General features: G+C 42.1%; 4 non-coding genes across 4 annotated transcripts; all 4 read left to right on the top strand.

Annotated features, from left to right (window-relative positions):
- Positions 1 to 1588: 1588 nt before the first annotated feature.
- TRNAP-UGG (transfer RNA proline (anticodon UGG)) lies at positions 1589 to 1660 on the top strand. The gene has a single exon. It is a non-coding gene; the product is annotated as a tRNA-Pro (tRNA).
- Positions 1661 to 2706: 1046 nt separating this feature from the next.
- On the top strand, positions 2707 to 2778 carry TRNAP-UGG (transfer RNA proline (anticodon UGG)). Its single transcript has one exon. It is a non-coding gene; the product is annotated as a tRNA-Pro (tRNA).
- A 3241-nt stretch (positions 2779 to 6019) lies between these two features.
- Positions 6020 to 6091, top strand: TRNAP-UGG (transfer RNA proline (anticodon UGG)). Its single transcript has one exon. It is a non-coding gene; the product is annotated as a tRNA-Pro (tRNA).
- A 1280-nt stretch (positions 6092 to 7371) lies between these two features.
- TRNAP-AGG (transfer RNA proline (anticodon AGG)) lies at positions 7372 to 7443 on the top strand. The gene has a single exon. It is a non-coding gene; the product is annotated as a tRNA-Pro (tRNA).
- Positions 7444 to 7926: the final 483 nt, after the last annotated feature.

Raw genomic sequence — 7926 nt, 5'->3', positions numbered from 1 at the left:
GGGAATTTTGAGCATGAATGTAGCTTGGCGTCGCCATCCACATTTTTCTTTGGCGTAATTTCCTGTTTCACGAGCGTCTTTCACCGGTGAGGGTGGCGGTTTTGAAATTTTGTATGGGTAATTTACTTCTAGCTAAATAATTGTTTTCCTCATCAGTGTTTTTTCATGTGTTTGCTCGTTGGTCTAAGGGTACGAATATGGCTCAGAGTGTGAGAGGTCTCGGGTTCGAATCCAGGACGAGCCCGAGGTCTTTTTCAGTTTATTTATTTTTTTAAAAAAAGTGGGTTTAGAGCATGAAGTTAGGTTGGCGTCGCTTTAGCATTTTTCTTTTAAGCGATTCTTCTTTTTCCGAGCGTCTTTTCCCGGTGGAGATGTCGGTTTTGAAATATTTTATGAGTAATTTACTTCTCGGAAAAACATTGTTTCCCTCATTAGTGTTAATTTGCATGTGTTTGCTGTTGGTCTAAGGGTATGATAATCGCTTAGAGTGCGAGAGATCCTGGATTCATATTTCGAAGGAGGCGGATGTGTTTTTCAGTTTTGAATGTTTTTTTTTCAAAAGTAGAGCGTTTTGGAGCAAGAAGATAGGTTGGCGTCACCATCCACATTTTCCTTTTGCGCGATTCCTTTTTTTCCGAGCGTCTTTTGTTGGTGACTGTGGCAGTTTGGAAATTTTTCAGGGGTAATAAACTTCTAACAAAAATATTGTTTTGCTCATTAGTGTGAGTTTGCATGTGTTGTTGGCTCATTGGTATAGGGGAATGATTCTCGCTTTGCGTGCGAAAGGTCCCGAGCTCAACTCCCAGACGAGCGCATTTTTTTCAGTTTTGTAATTTTTTTTCAAAGAAGTTTGGCGTTTGGAGGTTGAAGATAGGTTGGCTTCGCGATCCGCATTTTCTTTTTGAGCGATTCCTCGTTTTCCAAGCGTCTTTTACTGGTGATGATGGCAGTTTTGAAATTTAGTAGGGGTAATTCACTTCTAGCTAAAATATTGTTCTCCTCAATAATGTTTTTCGCATGTGTTGGCTCGTTGGTGTAGGGGTACGGTTATAGCTTAGGGTGTGAGAGGTCTCGGGTTCTAATCCCAGACGAGCCCGATATCTTTTTCAGTTTATTTATTTTTTTAAAAAAGTAGTGGGTTTTGAGCATGAAGTAAGGTTGGCGTCGCCATTCGCATTTTCTTTTTGCGTGATTCTTCTTTTTCCGAGCGTCTTTCCCGGTGCAAATGTCGGTTTTGAAATATTTTATGGGTATTTTACTTCTTGAAAAAACATTGTTTTTCTCATTAGTGTTTATTTGCATGTGTTGGTTGTTGGACTAAGGGTATGATACTTGCTTAGGGTGCGAGAGGTCCCGGGTTCATATCCCGGAGGAGCTTGATGTGTTTTTCAGTTCTTAATTTCTTTTCAAAAGTAGAGCATTTGGAGCAAGAAGATAGGTTTGCGTCACCATCCACAAATTCCTTTTGCGCGATCCCTTTTTTCCCGAGCATCTTTTCCCGGTTACTGTGGCAGTTTTGAAATTTTTTAAGGGTAATTAACTTCTAACAAAAAATTGTTTTCTTCTTAGTGTTAAATTTGCATGTGTTGGCTCGTTGGTCTAGGGTTATGATTCTCGCTTTGGGTGCGAGAGGTCCCGGGTTCAAATCCCGGACTAGCCAAATTTCTTTTTTAGTTTTATATATTTTTTTAGGAAGTAGGTCGTTTGGAGCATGACGGTAGCTTGGCGTCGCCATCCACATTTTCTTTTTGCGCAATTCCTTGTTTCCCGAGCGTCTTTCACCGGTGAGGGTGGCGGTTTTGAAATTTTGTATGAGTAATTTACTTCTAGCTAAAATATTGTTTCCCTCATTAGTGTTTTTTCATGTGTTTGCTCGAATATGGCCTAGGGTGTGGGAGGTCTCGGGTTCGAATCCAGGACGAGCCCGATGTCTTTTTCAGTTTATTTACTTTTTTTAAAGTAGTGGGTTTGGAGCATGAAGTTAGGTTGGCGTCGCCATTCGCAATTTCCTTTTGCGCGATTCTTCTTTTTCCGAGTGTCTTTTCCCGGTGGAGATGTCGGTTTTGAAATATCTTATGAGTAATTTACTTCTTGCAAATACATTGTTCTCTTCATTAGTGTTAATTTGCAGGTGTTGGCTGTTGGTGTAACGGTATGATAGTCGCTTAGGGTGCGAGAGGTCCCACTTTCATATCCCGGAGGAGCCCGATGTGTTTTTCAGTATTTAATGTTTTTTTTTCAAAAGAAGAGCGTTTGGAGCAAGAAGATAGGTTGGCGTCACCATCCACATTTTCTTTTTGCGCGATCCTTTTTTTCCCGAGCGTCTTTTTTAGGTTACTGTGCCAGTTTTGATATTTTTAGGGGTAATTAACTTCTAACAAAACATTGTTTTTCTCATTAGTGTTACTTTGCATGTGTTAGCTCGTTCGTCTAGGGGAATGATTCTCGCTTAGGGTGCGAAAGGTCCCGAGCTCAAATCCCAGACGATCGCAATTTTGTTTTAGTTTTATAATTTTTTTTTTCAAAAAAGTAGGGCGTTTGTTGCATGGAGCCATGTTGGCGTCGCGATCCGCATTTACTTTTTGCGTGATTCCTCGTTTCCCAAGCGTCTTTTACTGGTGATGGTGGTAGATTTGAAATTTATTAGGGGTAATTCAGTTCCAGCTAAAATATTGTTCTCCTCATTAATGTTCATTTGCATGTGTCGGCTCATTGGTCTAGGGGTATGATTCTCGCTTTGGGTGCGAGAAGTCCCGGGTTCAAATCCCGGACGAGCCCGCTTTCTTCTTTAGTTTTACATATTTTTTCAAGGAAGTAGGGCGTTTGGAGCATGAAGGTAGCTTGGCGTCGCCATCCACATTTTCCTTTCGCGCAATTCCTTGTTTCACGATCGTCTTTCACCGGTGAGGAGAGTGGTTTTGAAATTTTGTATGGGTAATTTACTTCTACCTAAATTATTGTTTTCCTCATTTGTGTTTTTTCATGTGTTTGCTCGTTGGTCTAGGGGACGAATATGGCTTAGGGTGTGAGAGGTCTCGGATTCGAATCGCGGACGAGCCTGATGTCTTTTTCAATTTCTTTAATTTTTTTTAAAAAGTAGTGGGTTTGGAGCATGAAGTTAGGTTGGCGTCGCCATTCGCATTTTCCTTTTGCGCATTTCTTCTTTTAGGGGCGAAGCTCCTTAGGGCGTGGGCTGTGCGTCCCCTGTAGCCTGTATGTAGCCACCTCTAGTTTAGTTCTTGCAGTGTTCACTAGATGGCGGTACCGTCCCCTGTAGTTAGCCACCTCTAGTTTAGTTCTTGCAGTGTTCACTAGATGGCGGTACCGTCTCCTGTATGTAGCCACCTCTCGTTTAGTTCTTGTAGTGTTTACTAGATGGTGGTACTTGTAGCTGATGATGAAAGATGCAAGATGTTATAAACTAGAAAGCGGTAGTTGTAGTTGATGAAAGACGCGAGATCTTATAAAATAGGAATGATGTCACATATGGCGCGTGTCATTGGTTGAAGGCAATCGTTCGATTTAGTGCGGCGACGTACGCTAGGGGGAGCGATGTAATAAAATCGAGTGGGCAAAATGTACAGAGGATTCATGGTTTACCAGGATTACCACCGGAGCTTCGCCCACTCAGCATCATTCACTTCGTGGATATGGCGTAATTTTTTTCCGAGCGTCTTTTCCCGGTGGATATGTCGGTTTTGTAACATTTTATGAGTAATTTACTTCTTGGAAAAACATTGTTTTTCTCATTAGTGTTAATTTGCATGTGTTGGCTGTTGGTCTAAAGGTATGATAATCGCTTAGGGTGCGAGAGGTCCCGGGTTCATATCCCGGAGTAGCTTGATGTTTTTTTTCAGTTCTTAATGTTTTTTTTTTCAAAAGTAGAGCGCTTGGAGCAAGAAGATAGGTTGGCGTCACCATCCACATTTTCCTTTTGCGCGATTCCTTTTTTCCCGAGCGTCTTTTGTTGGTGACTGTGGCAGTTTGGAAATTTTTTAGGGGTAATAAACTTCTAACAAAAACATTGTTTTGCTCATTAGTGTGAGTTTGCATGTGTTGTTGGCTCGTTGGTATAGGGGAATGATTCTCGCTTAGGGTGCGAAAGGTCCCGAGCTCAACTCCCAGACGAGTGCATTTTTTTCAGTTTTGTAATTTTTTTTCAAAGTTTGGCGTTTGGAGGTTGAAGATAGGTTGGCGTCGCGATCCGCATTTTCTTTTTGAGCGATTCCTCGTTTTCCAGGCGTCTTTTACAGGTGATGTTGGCAGTTTTGAAATTTAGTAGGGGTAATTCACTTCTAGCTAAAATATTGTTCTCCTCAATAATGTTTTTTGCATGTGTTGGCTCGTTGGTCTAGGGGTACGGTTATAGCTTAGGGTGTAAGAGGTCTCGGGTTCTAATCCCAGTCGAGCCCGATATCTTTTTCAGTTTATTTATTTTTTTAAAAAAGTAGTGGGTTTGGAGCATGAAGTAAGGTTGGTGTCGCCATTCGCATTTTCTTTTTGCGCGATTCTTCTTTTTCCGAGCGTCTTTCCCGGTGAAAATGTCGGTTTTGAAATATTTAATGGGTATTTTACTTCTTGAAAAAACATTGTTTTCCTCATTAGTGTTTATTTGCATGTGTTGGTTGTTGGACTAAGGGTATGATACTTGCTTGGGTGCGAGGGGTCCCGGGTTCATATTCCGGAGGAGCTTGATGTGTTTTTCAGTTCTTAATTTTTTTTCAGAAATAGAGCATTTGGAGCAAGAAGATAGGTTTGCGTCACCATCCACAAATTCCTTTGCGCGATCCCTTTTTTCCCGAGCGTGTTTTCTCGGTTACTGTGGCAGTTTTGAAATTTTTTAAGGGTAATTAACTTCTAACAAAAAATTGTTTTCTTCTTAGTGTTAAACTTGCATGTGTTGGCTCGTTGGTCTAGGGATATGATTCTCGCTTTGGGTGTGGGAGGTCTCGGGTTCAAATCCCGGACGAGCCAGATTTCTTATTAGTTTTATATATATTTTTAGGAAGTAGGGCGTTTGGAGCATGATGGTAGCTTGGCGTCGCCATCGACATTTTCTTTTTGCGCAATTCCTTGTTTCCCGAGCGTCTTTCACCGGTGAGGGTGGCGGTTTTGAAATTTTGTATGGGTAATTTACTTCTAGCTAAAATATTGTTTCCCTCATTAGTGTTTTTTCATGTGTTTGCTCGAATATGGCTTAGGGTGTGGGAGGTCTCGGGTTCGAATCCAGGACGAGCTCGATGTCTTTTTCAGTTTATTTACTTTTTTTAAAGTAGTGGGTTTGGAGCATGAACTTAGGTTGGCGTCGCCATTCGCAATTTCCTTTTGCGCGATTCTTCTTTTTCCGAGTGTCTTTTCCCGGTGGAGATGTCGGTTTTGAAATATCTTATGAGTAATTTACTTCTTGCAAATACATTGTTCTCTTCATTAGTGTTAATTTGCAGGTGTTGGCTGTTGGTGTAACGGTATGATAATCGCTTAGGGTGCGAGAGGTCCCACTTTCATATCCCGGAGGAGCCCGATGTGTTTTTCAGTATTTAATGTTTTTTTTTCAAAAGAAGAGCGTTTGGAGCAAGAAGATAGGTTGGCGTCACCATCCACATTTTCTTTTTGCGCGATCCTTTTTTTCCCGAGCGTCTTTTTTCGGTTACTGTGCCAGTTTTGATATTTTTAGGGGTAATTAACTTCTAACAAAACATTGTTTTTCTCATTAGTGTTACTTTGCATGTGTTAGCTCGTTCGTCTAGGGGAATGATTCTCGCTTAGGGTGCGAAAGGTCCCGAGCTCAAATCCCAGACGATCGCAATTTTGTTTTAGTTTTATAATTTTTTTTTTCAAAAAAGTAGGGCGTTTGTAGCATGGAGCCATGTTGGCGTCGCGATCCGCATTTACTTTTTGCGTGATTCCTCGTTTCCCAAGCGTCTTTTACTGGTGATGGTGGTAGATTTGAAATTTATTAGGGGTAATTCAGTTCCAGCTAAAATATTGTTTTCCTCATTAATGTTCATTTGCATGTGTCGGCTCATTGGTCTAGGGGTATGATTCTCGCTTTGGGTGCGAGAAGTCCCGGGTTCAAATCCCGGACGAGCCCGCTTTCTTCTTTAGTTTTACATATTTTTTCAAGGAAGTAGGGCGTTTGGAGCATGAAGGTAGCTTGGCGTCGCCATCCACATTTTCCTTTCGCGCAATTCCTTGTTTCACGATCGTCTTTCACCGGTGAGGAGAGTGGTTTTGAAATTTTGTATGGGTAATTTACTTGTACCTAAATTATTGTTTTCCTCATTTGTGTTTTTTCATGTGTTTGCTCGTTGGTCTAGGGGACGAATATGGCTTAGGGTGTGAGAGGTCTCGGGTTCGAATCCCGGACGAGCCTGATGTCTTTTTCAATTTATTTAATTTTTTTTAAAAAGTAGTGGGTTTGGAGCATGAAGTTAGGTTGGCGTCGCCATTCGCATTTTCCTTTTGCGCAATTCTTCTTTTAGGGGCGAAGCTCCTTAGGGCGTGGGCTGTGCGTCCCCTGTAGCCTGTATGTAGCCACCTCTAGTTTAGTTCTTGCAGTGTTCACTAGATGGCGGTACCGTCCCCTGTATGTAGCCACCTCTAGTTTAGTTCTTGCAGTGTTCACTAGATGGCGGTACCGTCCCCTGTATGTAGCCACCTCTCGTTTAGTTCTTGTAGTGTTTACTAGATGGTGGTACTTGTAGCTGATGATGAAAAGATGCAAGATGTTATAAACTAGAAAGCGGTACTTGTAATTGATGAAAGACGCGAGATCTTATAAAATAGGAATGATGTCACATATGGCGCGTGTCATTGGTTGAAGGCAATCATTCGATTTAGTGCGGCGACGTACGCTAGGGGGAGCGATGTAATAAAATCGAGTGGGCAAAATGTACAGAGGATTCATGGTTTACCAGGTTTACCACCGGAGCTTCGCCCACTCATCATCAATCACTTCGTGGATATGGCGTAATTTTTTTCCGAGCGTCTTTTCCCGGTGGAGATGTCGGTTTTGTAACATTTTATGAGTAATTTACTTCTTGGAAAAACATTGTTTTTCTCATTAGTGTTAATTTGCATGTGTTGGCTGTTAGTCTAAGGGTATGATAATCGCTTAGGGTGCGAGAGGTCCCGGGTTCATATCCTGGAGGAGCTTGATGTTTTTTTCAGTTCTTAATGTTTTTTTTTTTTAAAAGTAGAGCGCTTGGAGCAAGAAGATAGGTTAGCGTCACCATGCACATTTTCCTTTTGCGCAATTCCTTTTTTCCCGAGCGTCTTTTCTCGGTTACTGTGACAGTTTTGAAACTTTTCAGGGCTAATTAACTTCTAACAAAAACATTGTTTTCTTCTTAGTGTTACTTTGCTTGTGTTGGCTCGTTGGTTTAGGGGTATGATTCTCGCTTAGGGTGCGAGAGGAGCCGGGTTCAAATCCTGGACGAGCCCTACTGTTTTCAGTTTTATAACTTTTTTCAAAAGAGTAGGGCGTTTGGAGCATGAAGCTAGGTTGGCGTCGCGATCCGCATTTTCTTTTTGCGCGATTCCTCGTTTCTCAAGCGTCTTTTACTGGTGACGGTGGTAGTTTTGGAATTTAAAAGGGGTAATTCACTTCTAGCTAAAATATTGTTCTCCTAATTATTGTTTATTTGCATGTGTTGGCTCGTTGGTCTCATTCCACTTCCGGCTTTCGATCGATACGGTCGCGGAATGTTCGGCTGCGACGGAGCGGTTTCAGCGGCCCGAACGGGCCGCGGTAACAGGGTTTTTGCGCCTAGCGCCGACGATTATCAAGTGATTCTGCCCAATCTGCCTTCCGGACGTATCGCTGCGAATACCGTCTTCATGCATGGTGATCCGAGAGCCCGGCCTTACCGCGTCGAAGATTACCGGGACACTTTAGCCAAGCTTGGTGCTCTCGACGACGTTTCG

The sequence above is a fragment of the Rhipicephalus microplus genome, chromosome X (assembly GCF_043290135.1).
Source record: "Rhipicephalus microplus isolate Deutch F79 chromosome X, USDA_Rmic, whole genome shotgun sequence".
Lineage (NCBI taxonomy): Eukaryota > Metazoa > Arthropoda > Arachnida > Ixodida > Ixodidae > Rhipicephalus > Rhipicephalus microplus.
This window is presented reverse-complemented; position numbering and strand designations above follow the sequence as displayed.